At 45.9% G+C, this 19,753-nt stretch overlaps 1 long non-coding RNA gene across 1 annotated transcript in view; it reads left to right on the top strand.

The window, feature by feature from the left end:
• The window catches only part of LOC146199927 (uncharacterized), a 51,565-nt gene that overhangs the window by 14,653 nt on the left and 17,159 nt on the right, over positions 1-19,753 (top strand). The window contains exons 2-3 of the long non-coding RNA XR_014704778.1: positions 13,324-13,391; positions 17,629-17,718. This is a non-coding gene — a long non-coding RNA (uncharacterized LOC146199927). The remainder of the gene's footprint in view (positions 1-13,323; positions 13,392-17,628; positions 17,719-19,753) is intronic.

Below are 19,753 nucleotides of genomic sequence, written 5' to 3'. Positions count from 1 at the left end.
GGCAAGAGGCCCGTTCATTTTCCGCTCTAAATTGTTTTTGTGCTCACGGACTCTAGCATTTATACCGCGTCCTGTTTGACCAACGTATTACCTTCCGCATGTCAGCGGAATTCCATACACGACTTCTTTTTAGCATGCGACCGACGGGTCATAGTGTCTTTTTTACACCCACTGGCGTTCCTTTCTTAGAAGGTTATTTGACCAACTTTACAACTTGTCTGGTGCGGAAAAAACCACCTTTGTTTCCACCCGAGTAGCAATTCTCTTCAAATTTGTGATACCTTGTGGATGCATGTAATCAAGACTGTATTTCGCTTTTTTCCACCTGCAACCTGGCTGACTTCTGTATATTTTTTTGTTTTCTCGCGAAGAATTTTGAGCATGCCTTCTGCCACCGAGATCAATATCTGATAAGGATACACTGTGGCTTTAAGCTTATCCACATGCCACTTAAAGCTATCATATATCAATTTTAGGGAAGCTTTTTTTTCTTAGCGTTTTGAAAACATAGCTTGAAAATTACTTTCTGCGCTAGTTTAGAATGTGTGGTGCTAAGTTTCAACAAGCTGCTTATTACCTCTTGGCTGGTACATCCAAATGGTTTCATATGGAAAGAGCAAAAGCCTAACGTCCTGACGTCGAGCAACCGAATGGCGGCATCAATCATTTTTCATACGTACTGTTAGTGCGTCGGAGGATTCATTAAAAACAGTACGTAGCTCAGCTACACCATAGTCGCAGTTACTTTCGTGATGGTTAAAAAGGACCAACAAGTCATCAACAAGCCTCAACACTTCAACATCCTGCGCTTTAAGTTTCTTCAACCCGAGAGCCAGCAATAAGCAAGAAAAAATGTAACCTTACACTTTTGCGATGCATGAACCTATGCAGACTCGCTTGTTTTGAAGATATCATCAAAGGCAGATGCATGTTATGGTGCATCCTATTGGTTTCCGTAGTATTCTCGATTGAAACTTTTGCCGACTGATTCTGCAAATCGATAAATGCGCCATTTTTCCCTAAAAAGGCCGTACCGAGGATGACGTCACGGGAACACTGGGACGAAAGTCACCAGAAAGGTTTGCCGTTTTACAATAATTCTCGCCGTTTGCCCTCCCATGTGCATAGTTAAATATCTTCCAGTGCTGCGTATTTTCGTGCCATCCCAAGCTGTTTTGACCTTTCTGAGAGCTTCTGCGAACTGTCCACTCAGAACTGAATAATCTGCACCAGTTTCGACTAGAGAAGTGACGTCCTTGCCGTCGACGCAGATCTGTAGGCCGGCAGTTTGTGGCGTCGAGTGGCGGCTTTTCGGAGCGTCCGGTCTTGGCTGCTTCGATGGTTTGAAGAGTGGTGCATTGGAGGTCGGCTTCATGGCTACTTTGAGGATAGGTGGGTTGCCATTTCAGTGTCGGTTCAGCTGGTGTCCGTGTGCAATGAGTAATGATGTGCAGCGAAGAACTCTAGTGCAACTGTGGAGGATCTTACAGATTTCGTACTTGCGCAACCCCACCACCAGGGGCTGCTACATGAGCTGCGTATAAAGAATGGTTAAGGCAAATTAATGACAAGAGCAGGGCACCAAAGATTTTCCGGCACCTGCACTGATGCAGTATTGATGCGACATTGAGGAGAAGCAATTGCTGGCTTGAAAATAATTACAAATGTCATTGGTATGAAATGATACGAACATCACCTTCAAACAAAAAGTTAAATCTTCAGAAATTTCTAATTGGCAAAAGAGAATGCTGGACAAACCGGCAAAAGAGTTTTGTAGGGTGGTAGGAGCAAAAATCAAATGCAACTTTTTTTGACATTTCCAAAGGCTGTGATTTATTTTTCATGGCTAGGGCCGAATGCTTGGGGAAGAAATGCTACCGCCAAACATTTGACAGCTCAGATGAAATTTGCTGCTGCAACATGCAAATCAGGGAAACGACGGAACATAATTTACAAAATGGGAGGCACTTGAACCCGCAATGCACTACGCCTACGCTAGCACTCGAGGAGCCCTGGGGTATCGGGACGTCCAAGGCAGGCTAAATTATGCAACATTCGGAGCAAGTAATGGGTTTGGCTTGAATATTGGTGGGAAAAATCAAAGGAGTATTGTTGGGCTGTGCACAGGAAATATATCTATTAGCGTCAAAATATTGAGACCTCACCGTATTGTGAGCTAGGTGTCAGTTCTCACCACCCCGTTAGAAAGGGGATACTAATAATTATCTATCCGTTCCATTTATCAACTCTGGCTTTCTCACGCTCGGTGAAAGATGTGATCCGATAACAACGAGAAGCGCATTTGTAAGTTTTTCCTGTACACGCAGCGCGGCCGCAAGGAGCAGCACCAGCGCTGTTGGTGTTTTTTGCTGTTTTTAGGGGAATGCATTTGCGTATTTTAATCGCGGTTTTAAGCTGGAAGCAAGTTGCTGTGCAGCCGTGCGCTTCGAATTCGGTCTTACCTAACATTTAGCAGCTGTTAATGGCTGTAGGCATATCACTTTCCGCAAGAAGTAAGCATAAATTGCAAAAATGAAACAGAAGGAGTCTTCGTTTCTTCACAACGCCGCTGTATGATGCCCTGAGGCCGTCAGCTACTGCGTGGCGGCGATGCAGGATTTCATTCGTCGCGACTGTCTGTAGCGCGGCGACGGAGCGCTACACTAGAAATGTGTAAATCGTGGCAAGTCCCCGAGCAAGTCTGAGGAGGAAGTGTTTCATCACTTGGGACAGTCAGTGTGAGTGTCGGTGTGCCGCTCTGCACCCTGCCTGAGTCATATTTCGTTTTTATCTCTTTGCAAAACAGTACAACTTTCAGATGATCTAGGAAATGTTTGAGCTAGCTTTGATATCCCGAAGTAGCCCGGTGTGCTGACCGTTTTCATAGCTCTTCCCCACATCCAGAATTAACGCCATATTTGCATGCTGGCTACAAGGCAAGATACTCATGAACTCTGCAGCCTTCGTAGCCTATTACCTTCCGCGCCGTAGTTTGAATGGAAACCAAGTTATTATGACTAACGTTGTAAAGCATGCACCACTGAGTGAACCAAATATTCCCCCGTCATCTGTACCTGCAGAATAGCTGAAAACGACGACGGTCACATCTAACGATATCTTTCTCCGGGTGAGCTAGATAGAAGTGGAGGTGACCATGTTAAAGCAGCAGCAGCTACAAGTAGAATTAAACAGGTAGTCAAGAGTCTATGACAGGCACTCCGCCATACAATTCGACTTAGGTTTCACCAGCATCTTCAAAGTCTGTTAGAAACGAACAAAATGCTAATACAATACTTCCTCGAGCGAACACAGCAATTATTTGACTTACTAATAGCTATTTTCGGCAGCTGCCTGCGAAAAGTGAGAAAATTCCACCAAGCCCCTAGGCTGCGTCCTTGCAAGCAGGAACCTACAAAACTACTGAAACTCGCAACAACTGAAAACATACCTTTACCACCGACCAAACGTCAGCATAGACAGAGAGCTAGCAAATATGCGCCACAGACCGACTCATGGAATTCGTGGGGCCAGTACCAGCGCAGCTAAAGCGCCTATTCTAGAGAGCCCATCGCCAACGCCGCATACTCCTCCACGTAACCCGCAGGTCAGCCACAACTGGTAAAGCGAGCCTAGCTAAAGCGAACGACCAGAGGGCTCTGGCTGAGGGGCATTCATGAGAGTGTCTGCCTTAATTTTAAATAGTTTTTCCTCCTTCTCCATCTGCGCACATACGCCACGGGCAAGTAATCACGGTAAAAGGTCTGGCAAGCAGTACGAAATGCTCTTTTGTCTATGACAAAAAGGTTCTGGGGATATGGACGAAGAAAGGTGCTTTGATGCTGTTCATTTTGAAGCAACAAGATTTTGAGACCCGGTTTCTATGAAAGCTTAACTTCACCCCAAGTTTCATAGGCTACGTTGCCTACTCAAACCAAGGGATGAAGAAGAGTACCAAAAATTGATAAGGCCTTCACTGAACCGATTGTCATTCTGGAACACGTAGGCACCCAGTAATTACGCACACCTTCTGGTCTCGTTCGCACCAGAAAGACGAAACCGCGTAATCATACTTTTTTCTAAACGCCTGCAGCAATCACAGAACCATAAATCTCATATTAAATGGCATGTTCGAACCACTACTCGATATACCAAAATAACGGAAGGTTTCAGTATGCATATATTCGCTGCGGAGAATCGTGGACGCAATAACAGAACTAAGACACCAAAATTGCTGAAATTAGCCCTCATTGTTGCGGGCAACCAGCTAATCCTACCCACAGACCCAGAAAACCGCACGCTGTTAAGAAATGACATCAACATTAAGCAAAGTGGATTAATGATAGAGTCGAACGTTGAGCTAGTTGGTCACACATATCTTGGAAGAAGGCAGCAGAGCAGGTAACAACACAAAGCATAAGAAGCACACACACACACACAGTGTCAGTATGCCATGAGTGGTTTTGTTGAAGGAGGAATTAGAATTCTTGTGGAAGCCGGCAGGATGTTAAAGACAAGGAAGAAGTTGGCTGCAGACGTGAAGTGAGGGGAGATGTGCGATTCCTTGTTAATATAGTCTAATATAGTCGTCAGTGCAGCGTTGTCCTTTGTGTGTGTGTGTGTGCGTGTGCGTGTGTGTGTGTGCGCGTGCGTGCGTGCGTGTGCGTGCGTGCCTGCGTGAGCATAAGATGCGCGCGCGCGCATCTTATGCTCTGTGTTGTTACCTGCTCTGCTGCCTTCTTCCAAGAAACAAAGTGGATTGTTGGGCGAGTTGGTTGGACATTAGGTTAAAACAGGGCTAGATTGTGTGTTTGTCTTTCTATTTGTCCGTGATTCTAGCGCTGTTTTAACATGACATTAACATTGACACTTGTCCGGACCTCGCGCTGGCGCGCACCATTCTTCATACACGTGGATGAACCTCCAGGTCCTACATTGACGACACTACCCATCAAGCACGCCTACAACAGATCCAAAAATTTTAATTCTTACTGCACCCCCTCCCCCACCGAACACTCACCCATTCAAAACTCGCCCCCGTAAAGTTTCTCCTATCATAATGCTATGCGATTGACCAAGGTTTTTTTCTACCCCGCTCTTGTTCATATAGAATAAAAATACTAACCATGCCACAGAAGAGCAGCGGACAAAAAAGCCTGATGTGACGCAGTTATAGTACTGTTGGCGCACAGCCGCCGACTCGCCGTCACTGTTCAACCTTGGTCACTACGCCTACTTGGGGAAAACATTCGCTAATGCAGTTTTAAAAAATCTGCTTCCCCAGGCAAGCTCCAGAAAAGGTTTATGTGCCGCCTAGAGCTTCCGGAACAGCGATACCATAAGGCATCCTGGAAAGGCCTAAAGTCACACACCTGCTGGCGCTAACAGACAGAGTGTCTTTGTCCTGATCAGTGGAGCTAAACCCAAGTGCGCCCATCTCTGCAGAGGCCGGAGTGATATGCGACCTATATATATTAATTTTTTGTGAGGTTGAAGGAAACAACCTACAGCGACAAACTCCTCATTAAGCTCATCAAGAACTGAGTATGACATGTCTTTTCCAAAAATATGCACTTGTGATGTGCCGTAATTAGTCCCTCAAGCATGCTAGAAAACCATCCAGTACATGACAGTGCGATTTTTGTGGTGCAGCGCATTATCACGATCATTGAGTTTCACGAAAGCCTTATCCTGCTATTCAGATTTTGTGTATTCTTCCACGATACATTGACTGATCTCATAATTTTTTTTCTGGTTTGAAATGGTTTAGCTGAGACACAGAACCATTCTGTCTTTACAGCTACCAAATTTAAAGCCAAAGTGGAAACATAGATACCAACACAAGATAATCTGCCTTCATGTCAAAGATACATTTTAGTCCATATAAAAACACTGGCATAAAACTTCATTGCTAATACAAATAGATTAAAATTAGTTAAATAACTTCCCTATGTGCAGCTCCTGCTGGGCTACTTGGTACAACGTAAGAAATGCACACTCAGAAAAAGTAAAGTTAGTGATAATAAAGACCTAATGAAGGCAGCACACACGTAAGAGAGCCATATAATGGCGGTGCTCATCAAATGAAATGAGCTGTCGTATGCTATACAAAGTGAACAAAGCAAAAACCCTTGTGGTAAATGGTCGGTCAAATAAAACCAATGAGTTTAAACCGTAACAAATGAACAATAACACGGAGCTAAAATAGCAGAAGCCAAATAAAAATATCACACATCTGTTTGCAAAATACGGCTTCCTATTCGCACCATTTCAAGAAGCAGCGATGTTATAGGTTACAGCGCAACCCAAAATCAGAAATATTTATAGGAGCAAATTTACTTTATTACCACTCTCGCTTGATTCAGTGCAGACAGTGTGGAAAAGACGGGGACGTAAAAAGAAATAAACAAGCTCTGATTTTCAACAGCGTGGCCTTGGGCTAGTGATCGTACGAACCGCCGGCCACGCAACCGGTAAAAAATAGGTACACGCTTCCCCCGACCTGGCGGCAGGTTCGTTCGGGAGAGCTTTTTTTTTCATCTTCTGCTGTGGCGCACGAGCTATCTACTCCGTCTCGAACGCCTTTTCAAAAGGTGGTTAGGTGTGCTTTTGCGTATGTGACGTCCATATGTTTGTTTATACCTGTTCTACTAGACGGAGGCCTTGGCACCAATGCATGGATTATTACGAATGAATAAAAGGTAAAAGGACCACATAATAGGCTTTTGCCGCACTAGCTGGACTTGTTTTTGTCTGATACCCGAACGAATCACTCAGCCATCACCGCCACTGTCTACTATATGATCCCTTATCCAAACATTTGCCAAAAGTCTAATCCGATTTAGCGAGTGATGCCTCCTCACTGGCGGTCAATCTCTGAGGTCCCAGTCTACAACCTAAGCATCCACAAGCCTGACCTCCTGCTGGCAAAATACAGGAGCGCCAAAGGGCTCCCGGCCTTATATCTCAAAATTTCATCGCCAAAGGTCACACTCCGCTCTGTTACACGAGGATGCAAACCTCCCAGGGACAAGAAAAAAAGTCAATCCATTTTTTGCCGAATGAACTGATGTGGTTTGCTCTGAACAAATTTATATCACCAGGCAGCCCGGATTTAGCTTCACCCTTGTTGCGATCCCGCTCCAGATGTCCCACGGCCGAAACTTAGGGACTCGCGCCAGACATGTGCTTGGCTATAGGAGGACGGCCTTATGCAACACACGCTTGAGACACAAGAAATGTTACAGCTCACTAAACAGTATCCTACGGGCTTACATAGCATAACCAAGACCGAGCCCCTTCTGAGGAGCTAACTCCCAGAAATGACGATCGCCCATGCTGGGGACCGCTACTCTACTCTGTTTACGTTGGGTTACCGTCGAGCTGTCAGTCTGGCAGCTCTCCCACCACACGTGGCGGACCTGTCATCTACTACCTCCGCTTTGGTCGCATGTGGGTCCAACCATAAGCTCAGACAGGCGAAGTCTCAACTCTCTGTGTTGCACTTCCATTATGTGCACTCCTATCAGGCACCGTAGCGCGTGGAAGAAGCGGCCGTTGCCCTCGCACTCGCATAGCCGAGAGTGGACACTGTGATCACCGATTCAAAGACAGCCTACAGAAACTTCCGCCACGGAGTAATTTCCTCCGCGGTCCCAGAAATTCTATCCATGTCCAAGCCTCCGGGAAGAGCCATAGACCTCGTGTGGGTCCCGGCTCACTCGCAGGTAGCAGGCAACATCATCGCAGACTACCATGCTCGAGAAATGCTCGAGAATCAACATGCCGAGGACCCTGACCGTGGCTACCGGGGGTATTGGGGGGTTTATAAAATATATCTTGATTGGTTCCCGAGAATCGGGTTCTGTCTGTGAGGCTTGTTTCTTCCTTATTACTAAGAGTTTCGATTTTGCCGGTGAACACCTAAGGCCGTTCCTCTCCACGAAAGACTGTACCACGTCGATAGCTCGTTTTAATGGCTCTATTAATCTATCCATGCGAGCCAGAATTGGTCGTGCGGATCGTGCCAGCCAGCCAACGTTAGAGACAATTTTTTGCGTGCTAGCTAGTGCTACAGCTCGGCTTCTGTGGTCAACCCGGTGGGCGGTGCGCCAGCGAATCCTGCGAGGGAGCGGAGCTTGGCTACACGGCGGTCACAATGTGACCCTCCAGACGTTGGTTTGCCACAGCGCCAGGTGCACAACTTGGTGTTCGTTTGTTTGGTTGTCGTATGTTCAGCGCTGTTGAGCCTCTGTGTTTATTGACAGCCTCTTTAGTTGCATGCTGCGCATTGCCTTTCTGATAAAACCTCGTGTTTGTGAATTTTTAGTGTTAGTGTGTATTCCTCTGAATCGTCTCTTGCGGTGTATAAAGTTTGTTTTTCTATGTTACTTCTGACTCAAACCCTGACTCTTACTTTAACCTGCGAATGCTGGGAACCAGACGGCTACTCCCTTCTGTCACTTCAGGCATTTGACTTCCGGCTGAGCTTGCTAAATAAATCGAGGGCATCCCCTTTGAAACCGGGACAGCTACCTCCTTCACGCTAAGGGTGTATGGAAGTGTGCGCACCAATAGTGGCGAACATGAATAGCTTATAATAAATATGAATGGGCGACAATTACTCCGGAGTCGGCAACAAGACGTTTGGTGCACTCAAAGTGAGGGATTGGAGAACGAGTCGGAAGACTTTACGAATACTTCGTAGACTGTGCAGAAATAGGGCGATAGCAATGTGTGCCGCGCTGTAGCGGATGTGTAGGGTGCACCGAGTAGTACTATATATTAGCATTTGAGCAGTTCAGAATTGAGATGAATCTCATAGAGAATAGAATAGATGGATTTATTGAAAGGAAAAGGCAGAGAGGTTGGCCCGAATAATTCAAATCTGGCCTGCTACTCTGCACTGGGGAAGGGGAAGGAGAGAAGAAAGAAGGTCATGATGGGTGACGATGTGGGAGAAGAAAGTATTGCATTGCAAGGAGAAGAAGAAGTATTGCATTTAGCTTACAAAAGGGTCTAAAAGGAGCAGAATTGCGATAATGGGTGGACCAAAAGAAACGAAATAAAAGAAAAGGAGAGAAAATGACAGAAGAAGCAAATCGAGGCAGAGAAACGAGAATCAGTACGCAAACAATGGCTTAAGAAGGAGGAAGAACGAGCGAGAGAATAAAGCAAGCTTAGGTTAGAGAAAGATAATGTTTCAGAGAGATATTCTTCTGAAGAAGCTGTCTGAAGTGCAGCGTTTGAAGGGTATCACTGAGCATCTGAAGGTTACGATTCCCTTTATAGAGTAGTACAGTGATCCATTTGTTCAGAACCATAGAGGTGGTAGAAATTTGTTCCAGAGGTCAGAGTAAGGTTGTTTAACAGCCCGTTCCGGCGACACAAATTTTAGAGAGAGATGACTTTTCTGGGGCCCATATTTCCCAGGAAAGTAAGAATGTGCCTTTCAAGATGACATGTTGCGCCGACGTTGCGAAGGCAGATGTCGAGTCAGAAGGGTTATGCATGTGCTTCTCACCTGAAAAGAACGAAGGGCAAGATTCTAGCTCCACATTTATTTGCCCCGTATCTGAGTGCATTAGTGATCTAGAGGAAGAGCTGTCAAATAACAATGAGCCCGAAAGCTCAGATGGAGCTGAAGCTGAGGACAGCACTCTTCCAGAAATTTAAGAATGGATTTCGAGGGATGGCACGTTTATTGATGAGGTTCTTGTCGCTGGGGAAGATGAGGAACCCTTTTGCTCAGAGGAGAGCGGCGTGAAGATCCAAAACTGGAGAATTCAGAAATGAAAGAAAACGACAGTTGCACTGCGATGAAAGAGTTTAAGAAAATTTTAAGGAACAGGGGGTGAGTAAAAGTGAGGAGAATGAGCCTCCAGTTGATAATGGCCCGTGCTCTATAAGAGTGCGACAGAAGGGCTCTCTACGACAGGCTTCATAGACAAAGGCAAACAATGATGCAGTGGTAATCGAAACAGGGACGCCAAGAGAAAGACCTAAAAAATTCAGAAAACTGTATGAGTTTCGTTTCTTTGATGCTGACCCTGGTGGTGCTTCTGAACTCGACGAGTACCACATCAAAGTCAAGGAGGGGGCAAAAAGGAGTCGCAGCCGAGACTGAACTCCAAAGTAGACAGGAAGCGAGGACCGCGTCCGTAAGAGAGGCCTAAGAAGAACTAAGAAAAGCCCGAGCCCTGTAAGAAAGAGAACTGGCATACATAAAGGTTAGAAAAGAACTATTCTGTTGCAAGGAAGAGGCGCAGGCCTCTTTTGGAAATATAGGAGAAAGTATGCATTGAGTTTGTGCGCTTTTTATTGAAGTCTCTGTTTCTGTGTTGCTGATTTTGTGTGCGTGTCGTGAAACCAGTGAGTTGCTATGTTTGTGAACATCATTGCAGTTTGCGTGAGAATGGTAGGATTTGTTATTGAAGTTTGTGAAACTCGGATTATTGAGGGGTGTATGTGTGCTATTGCGCCATTTATTTTTGAGCTCATGCATGTGCCCGCGATATTCATGAGTTGAGAATATTGTAAGACAATATTCTTTAATGAAAGGGCAATGTCATGAAATCGGGCCACATATTTATTAGGTCAGGGCGGCGCAAACGAAGGCCGCGCGGCGTCTGCAAAGAGAAATGTAGCACATTATAGAAACGCCTCTTTTTCCACGCGAGGAGAGCGCTTATCCTTACGCACATCGGTGTCACCCTCCTCTTCACCACTCGGCGGCGACGGTGACTCACCCAACCGCGCGGTGCTCTTCATCTCGAGCCGCACCTAACCAATGACCACGTGCGGCTCGGCGGGAGGAAGAGAAGACGGATAAAGAGCGACAGTTAGGTGTATGTGTGCGCCGGCCTTGGCGCGTTGTAACAGAGAGACACGGTGTGCCACATTTCTTGAGGTCGCGTTGCCAAGAAACGTTAGAACCACTGTTGCTACATGTTAGCAAGTGCTACTGCTCGGCTCCCAGGGTCAACCCGCAGTTCGACAAGACTGCGATATCTGCGAGGAAGCGGCGCTTGTCTTCACGGCGGCCACATTGTGAGCCTCCACAGGGCGGTCTGTGACAGTGCCCGGTGCACAATTTTGCGTTTCTTTGTTCGCCTCTTGTGTATTCAGTGCTGCCGAGCATCTGTGCTTTTTGAAAGCATCTGTAGCTGCATGCTTTGCATTGCCGTTCTGTGAACCTCGTGTTCACGGAATATCAATATGCAGAAGACTAAGGTAATGTTCAACAGCATCGGGAAGGAGCAGCAGTTTACATTAGGTAGCGAAGTAGTGAAAGTAGTAGGCGAATATGTCTACTTAGGACAGATATTAACCGCAGATCTGGACCATGAAAAGGAAATAACAAGAATAATAAGATTGGGATGGAGCGCATTTGGCAAGCACTCGCAGATTATTGCTAGCAGCTTACCGGTATCGCTCAAGAGGAACGTATACAACAGTTGCATCTTACCTGTACTCACCTACGGGGCTGAAACGTGGAGGCTAACCAAAAGAGTTCTACTTAAGTTGAGGACAACCCAGAGGGCTATGGAGCGAAAAATGGTAGGGGTAACGTTAAGAGATAGGAAGCGTGCAGAGTGGGTCAGAGAAATAACTCAAGTTACCGACGTTCTAGTGGAATTTAAAATGAAGAAGTGGGCATGGGCAGGACATGTAGTGTGAAGAGAACATAATCGATGGTCGCTTAGGGTAACAAACTGGATTCCAAGGGAAGGAAAGTGTAGCAGGGGGCGGCAGAAAGTTAGGTGGGCGGACGAGGTTAAGAAGTTCGCAGGGGTCAAGTGGATGCAGCTAGCACAGAACCGGGTTAAGTGGACAAATATGGGAGAGGCCTTTGCCCTGCAGTGGGTATAGTCAGGCTGATGATGATGATGATGAACCTCGTGTCTGTGATTTGAGGACAACCCAGAGGGCTATGGAACGAAAAATGGTAGGGGTAACGTTAAGAGATAGGAAGCGTGCAGAGTGGGTCAGAGAAATAACTCAAGTTACCGACATTCTAGTGGAAATTAAAATGAAGAATTGGGCATGGGCACGACATGTAGTGCGAAGAGAGGATAACCGATGGTCGCTTAGGGTAACAAACTGGATTCCAAGGGAAGGAAAGCGTAGCAGGGGGCGGCAGAAAGTTAGGTGGGCGGACGAGGTTAAGAAGTTCGCAGGGGTCAAGTGGATGCAGCTAGCACAGAACCGGGTTAAGTGGAGAAATATGGGAGAGGCCTTTGCCCTGCAGTGGGTATAGTCAGGCTGCTGCTGCTGCTGCTGCTGCTGCTGCTGCTGCTGCTGCTGCTGCTGCTGATGATGATGATGATGATGATGATGATGATGAACCTCGTGTCTGTGTATTTTCAGTGTTAGTTTGTTACTTCTGACTTCGTCCCTCACTCTTGCTTAAACCGGCGAAAGCTGGGCGCCAAACAGCCACTCCCTTCTGTCACTACAATTAGTTCACTTCCGGGTGAGCTTGCCAAGCAAGTCGAGGTCATCTCCTTTGAGACCGGTACAGCTCCCCACCTCAAGCTAATGGTGTATGGGAGACTGCGCACCAGTCGTGGCGCACTGTTACTCCCTCGTATAATTATTTTGAGTGAGAGCAACAAATACGAAAATGCGAATAAATATGTCTTTTTGTTTACCTTGTTTCATTGCAATGTTCTCACTTCTGCGTGTACCTGAGAAAAGAGTGCAGTGAATAATAGAAAATAAATGCTAAACACGTATTTTGACCCCCTATTTCTTTTCCTTTCGGCTACACTAGGCGGTGCTGCATCTTTACATCGAAGTTTTTTTTTTGTTTAGCAGTGCACAGCTCCAGTGCGGCTACTTTACATCGTCTGTACAGTGGAGACCAAATAGCCGGTGGTACTAGTAGTAGTAAAAGACTTTATTGAGGCGCCACACTTTGTGTATTGTAGTACAGGTTTCGTGCGGCCCTTTCCATATAGTGGTAAACCTCTCTTCGTGCAGCATCTAATTGGTACCAAGGAGGATGCCGTTTGGAGGGCGAAAACGATTGTTTCAGGTTGATCGCAGATATACTAAAGATAGGGAGGGTTCACTGACTGCGTCGGAAGCGTTACAAGTGTGGCCATCGAGTATGTTATATATGCGAACGAGTAATTGCGCTGAAGGAGAGGCGCTTGAGGTCGCCATTTCCTCGGTAACAAACGTCGCGAAATATAAAAAAGTGCTTTTATACAACAAATCATGATACTTTCTAGCTTATCGATATTTTTTGCAAAAAGTGTAGATATTTATTAAACCGGTATCTCCAAGCTACTCCAAATACGTTTACGGTTCTCCACACAGCTATGCCATACGTTCCGAGTATAACACCAGCGGGGATGTTCTTACAGCCACTCAGTACTTTGTCGTCGGTAAGTATGCCATTTCTTTTCATGGAAAAGCAAATTCTTTTTCCCATTTGCACACGAAGCAGCAGTACATGCTTGCAATGTCCGTAAATATTCTTCAATTGATACGGCGTGAAATCTTCACTCAGGACGGGGCTGTGCCAGACGGGCGAAGTGGGCTCTCTGTTACGTTCAGCGGCACCACTTCTGCTTCTTCAACCACTGACACATTGTTCTGCTACGGTGTCTTCATTCCTCTGTGACATATTTCCCCTCCACAGCCGATGGCCGCCAAGCAATTTAAGGTATTTCCCGAGAGTTACGTGTGAGAATTCAGTTTTCGAGGAATGACAATTTGTAGTGACGCGTGTAATTTCGTACGTCATGTCACTAATTCTGGCGACAAGCACGTAAAATTCATCACAGTGGGTCAGTAGACTTTGATTCAAGTCTGGGTGCCGAACCGGATGCTGAAGTTAGACTATACCACCAGCAGCGTAGATAACATGCCGGTGGTGAAATTCTTAGAGGTCCTTGAAGCGCCTTTGGTATGTAGTGGGTCGTATAAGCGGGCCATCCGACGAGCATTTTCGGCCATGGATAATATCTCGGTGATATCCGAATTTTTACCGGTAGGAAATGACAGGATTGTGTTCAGGGTGTTGCATGGTGGGCGAGCGTAGAGGAGGTAGAATGTACTTCCACTGGTCGTTCATGAGTTACGATATTGAAAGCATGTGTTATGTAGCATATGTTATAGTGTCCTAATTCTTATGATCCATGTCCATATACATGGCAAGCATGCTGGTGAGTGTCCTCTAGGCTTTTAGGCAATCCGTTTTCTTAAGAGTGATATGTTGCTTGCGTGCCTGTAAGTGACTGTGCACAGACGTCGTAGCTTCACAACCATCGCGGCAGTTAATTGGCGGCCTCGGTCAGTGATTCCTAATCCCTGTGGTTCATACCTAAAAAAGACAAAGTGCAGAAGGAAGAGTGACATTTGGTGCAGGGTAGCCGATAGTAGAGTAACTGTTTCACAACAGCGAGTAAGGCAGCCAGCGCATATTACGATTCTTCTGTTTCGTTTGGATTTTTGAGAAAAGGCGCGCAGATCGATTCCTACCAATTCGAGCGGACTGCTTGAAGACGCCCCAGGGTGAGCACTGGAGTGGCGATAGGGTGTTTAAAGCGCTGACACTGAGTGCAGCTGGCTACATATCATAGTTCTCGTCTTTATTGTCTGTTATGCGTATTTGTCACGCTTATATAACTACGAGCATGAACTAACCAGCCCCGCAATGCGTTTTACTGGCCGCATATCGTTTTATTGCGGAACGTATTCTCGGTGAGCAAAAACTACCTTTAACTTGAGGGAGTGTGCGAGCCAGTCATAAGTGTCCGTACGCAGGGTCGTCATGGATCACAATAAAATATACGAAATGCCGCATGTAACAACGGGCAGGATGAACCATGTAGCATGAAACAATCAATCCTATCTCTAATGCTGAACAAAAGAAATGATTTCGCTGTCCACTATAACGAGAGCTCCATAAACAATTACCAAGGGCAGTTTTTTAGTTATATTTTATTATACAGTTTTATTGAAGTTTTTGTATTATTTTACCACAATCTCAACTTTTTTCCTTATCCTGCACACCTTTAAAATGAAGCTGAAGTAGTCTTTTAACTATTAGATGAGATTCAATATTCAATTGCACGAAGCAGGCCGGGAAAGTGCAAGAATAGTTTCTCGTTAGCATTTGAAAATATTGTTATGAAGCGGCAAGCCGATGAAGACAGGAGACAGAACATGACCGATGACGACGGTAGATGACGTTTAATGAATGTTCGCGGGCCTAGCGGGAGCGCTCCTTCCCGCGCCACTGCCCGCTTCTTCCTTGTCGTCTGTAACATGACCCGGGGCCACCGAGCGATCGTCCCGATCGTGGACGAGGAAATTTAACGATGTTAATGATTTTATGGCATGATGATGGGCGTGTCTGGATGCTTGAAGAAGAAGAGGAAGAAGGAAGAATAGAACGGCTTGCCGGTACGATGTCTGATGCGTGGGTGATCCGCCTCCCTTGGAGCTGTCAACCATCCGTCACTAGAGTCCATGGGACCGATGGCTCGAGGTCACGTCGGGCAGCTTGGGCGGGGGTTGCGTGTTCGTGTCCATCGGTTCCTTCGGGTCATTCGGGTCTTTCGGGTCCTTCATCTCGGTTCTGATTGGTCTGTTCTCCTTGTCTTCAGGTCCAGGCTGGGGGCTGGGCGGTGGTAGTTGTTCAGGTCTGGGCTTGAAGGGCTGGGGCGAAGCTGCTGGGAGGTGTCCCTGGGCCCTCGGTGATGGTCCCGGCTTGAAGATGGCCTCGTAGCTCCAAGGCGAGGATGGGGATGTCGTACGCCGCACCTCCAACCAAATGTTATGAAGCGGCAAGCCGATGAAGACAGGAGACAGAACATGACCGATGACGGTGGTAGATGACGTTTAATGAATGTTCGCGGGCCTAGCGGGAGCGCTCCTTCCCGCGCCACTGCCCGCTTCTTCCTTGTCGTCTGTAACAATATGATGTAATCGCGGACTAAACTATCACGCTTCTCCTTAATGCGTCGGAGTAAGTAATTAAACTCATAATCACGCCTTTGTAGCCGAGTGCTCAGAGTTTCGCTCACATTGACAACATGCTGTTATGCGTCGTCGGGTCCTGTAAATGACTTTTCATGAGCTATATATTCGATGGCCCTGGTTCTCTCCCTTCGGGCGCCGTTTCTTCGCTTGAAACTTAGCCCCGCTATACATGATGTCATCTTCACTGCCTCAACCAGGTTCTGTGCAATGCAGAGATGTGTTAATATGTAACGTCCCTTCATTTGGGGATTCCATTAGCAATTCAAGTTCTAGCACTAAAAGACTCCGCACTCTTTTCCTGATAGATTTATACATTTCGCCCCTTTGTTCTCGTCGAATTCTAAAACGTGAGACAAGCAGAGCACGGACAATGTCGCTTCAGCTCCATCGCTTACACCTCTTCCTCCTTGGTCGTACTGTCAACAGAGAATCGCTCCACTGCTTCGCCGCCAATATCAGCCGCGCATTTGTCTCCCGGATGCATACTATACACCGATACATCACTCACAGCTCTGAAGGGAGTTACCGCTGTGGAAATTCCCTCCCATCGTCTTAACTCTCGCGCAACGTATGGCGTGGACACATGCACCCTTTTGCATTGGAGCTTCAGGCGATACACAACGCCATTAGTTCCCTCCCACTCGAACCCATATTTGAAACTGTTCGCATTTACACTGACTCCCAGCCGCTCTTAAGTAGTTTAAGGCTGTTCGGTGTACATTCAAAATTACACAATCCATCCACCAGCTCTGTAAAAAAAAAATCTGTCTTGTGCGCATAGACCGGCTTCGCCGCCATGCTCACGATCTACATAATATCCATGTGGACAAAATGCCCTCCTTAACACATTAGAAATCCCGCCACCTTTACCTCTTCCCCGAGATCCGCCCATGTCCCATGTTTCCGAGAAAGAATCTTTGCGCCAGCGAACACGCGCTCAAATTCCTCCGTGTTCATGCCTTCTACCCCGTAATCTCGCTAGGGAGGAAGAGGTATTTGTGCGCCGGATTTGTGCAGGAGCGGCTCTGACCCCTTCTGTGCATTATCGGTGGCGTGGCGAACGCTTAAAAGTGACCGAATAGTACCCGCATTGTGGTGCTTCACCGAAACCGTGCGATGCGGAGCATCTATTGTGGCCCAGCTGCGTCATCCGTGAGACAGTGCTACCTACGGAAAGTAGGCCTGCGGTGGGACCGTCAATGTGATTACAGGAAGTGAACGCTGAACAATCAGTTTATCGGCAATCTATGTGATTTATTAAGGGAAACCTGTTTGCACTCTTTCTTCTAGTTTCTTCCTCCTCTCTGCTTCTTTTTCACTATGCCTAATGGCAGACTCCTCGAATAAAAAAAAACATTCTAGAGCCTCTTCAGCTTCTCTTAAATAGAGTGATACAAACGGCAGTGTCATGGCTCCTATTGCTGGCCGTTAGGCAAATTCAGGATTATACGTTATACTTCACTTCTGGTGAGAAGGTTCCTGAAGAATTATGTTGCGCCTTCGAAATGAGCTACAGGTAGGTTTGGTTGTATAGAAAACATATTAAATTAGCAACGTGTCTTCTATGGGCTTCAACCTATTATTGCAGATATTTACACTAAATAACCGTGCTTTCGCCCTTCACCTTTTTAGGGAACGCCACAATGTCCTCCACAAACGATTACTTTTTTAACTTCACGGACGGGAAATGCGCTGTTGTCCTGATGCCTCATCTAGACGCATGTAGGTATTGAGTTTGATACTTTAAAGTATAAGCAGCGAAATTTTCTTTTGTTTCCGAGCACCAACGTTGTGTTTGTAATTAAACAATTTTAAATGTTCCAGCGTTATCAAGAGGCGCCGTCCTGTATCAATTATTGTGCCGGAATAATGTTTATGTAAATCTGCAAATACGAATTAAATACACCGATGCATTTAGTGTGGCAATAGATTGCTTTTTTTCATGAACGCATGACTGAAAAACATTTTTCGATTTATATAACATTACAGAAACATTTGTGGACATGAACAATGTTTGGATTTTATACATTTTATACACGAAGAGTTGCTGCCTGGTGAATATTGCCGAGAAAAAAATGAAATATTGGTAATTTATAAAGGGCAGTAGTCACGGGTAATATCTGCACGAAACCAATCATTCCTTTTTTTGGCAACTTGTAGTGAAGCATTAGTCGCGAGCCGGAATTCGTATCTTCAATAACGCAGCACGAAATGCAACGTCAACTCCGAATTCGAAAATAATTATGTACTAAAAATCTCTAAAGAAACACAAAACTTTTTTAGCTGTTTAGATCGCAATAAACGCAGAGTATATGGTACCTACTTTTTCAAGCTGTCACATCTGCTTGCAAAACAGGGAACGCATCTCGAGAATAATCACTAAAAATGCCTCATGGTCTGAGTGTTCTCACCATCGTAAGCGTCAGGTCAAAATTCATTATTAATATAAACAGCGCGAACACGAAGACAAAGGACAAGATAAACGAAAGCCACAGTACAAGCGCTGACTCACAACTATGCCTAAGCCCTTTACTCCAAGGCCCAGAAAAAACAAACATGAATAAAACGAAGCAGTCACGTGAAACTACCCCTGGGTTCCCCTGCTGCACAAAAAATCACTTAAATAAGACACCTATTTGCTTGAAAGAGCAAGAGAAGTCTTGCTGACACACTTATTGTCCGTTGAAATACAATATGATTCCACTATCTCTCTCGTCATCTTGTCTTTGTGGCGATACAAAATCCTAACCTTGTCAAACTTAGGAGCGTGGTTTTTTGGGCTTGTTAGTACATGGTTCCAATACACTATAGCGCAGCAAAAGACGAGGACACAAGAAACGAGAGACGAACACCACGAGCGCTAACTTCCAACAAATTTTATTCTCCTGAAGCATCATATTTACACGCCAGAAAAACAGGAATCACGTGCGCCAACAGTATCAATTCCTTAGAAAGACGAGCTCTTTATCTGAGAGGAGAATGGAAGGTGTGCTTACAGACGCGCATCCTGAACTATTTATCTTTTCGGCTTTAATGATTTCGCACGTTACCCTTTCTCTGCTTTTTCCTATTACCACACTTTTATCAAAGAAAGGCTTACAGGTTTTTGACTTGCATTCGAGAATGTGGTCAACCAGCGATCCGCCTTGCCGGCCGTTTCTGACGTTGCGAGCGTGTTCCATTAGGCGCTCGTTCAGACATCTCCCCGTCTGGCCGATATAGTGTTTGCCGCATGACAAGGGAATTTTATATACAACACCTTCATCGCACGTGACGTACGGCTTCTGGTGCCTAATTGCGCATCCGCGCGCTTTGTTGGTGTTGGTTTCTTTCAGCTTGCACAATGTAGAAAGTTTCTTCGGCGCCGAGAACACTACGGTCGCATTTGCTCGTTGACCAATTCTTTTCAAATTGTGAGAAATCTTGTGCAGATATGGTAATACAACAAGGTTTTTCCGTTCCCGAGGAACCGGATTTGGGCGGCATTGATTTTCTGGTTTCATTTTTTTAAGACGTTTTTCGGAAACAGAAACTTGAATATGGGCGGGATATCCAGCATTAGTCAGCCTCCTGGACTGCTCTTGAAAACTATCGCTCATCATGTGTGGACAAGATTCCCGGAGAGCATTTTGAAAACATAAATTGACAATACCTCTTTTCACAAGTTTAGAATGAGCGGAGTGATATGGCAGCATCGGCTTTTCGCTACGCGGCTGATAGGCTCAGCATATGTGATGAGCGTGAAAGGTGAAGTTAA

The sequence above is a fragment of the Amblyomma maculatum genome, chromosome 2 (genome assembly GCF_055883805.1).
Source record: "Amblyomma maculatum isolate TAMU_Amacu chromosome 2, ASM5588380v1, whole genome shotgun sequence".
In the NCBI taxonomy this organism is placed as follows: Eukaryota; Metazoa; Arthropoda; class Arachnida; order Ixodida; family Ixodidae; genus Amblyomma; species Amblyomma maculatum.
This window is presented reverse-complemented; position numbering and strand designations above follow the sequence as displayed.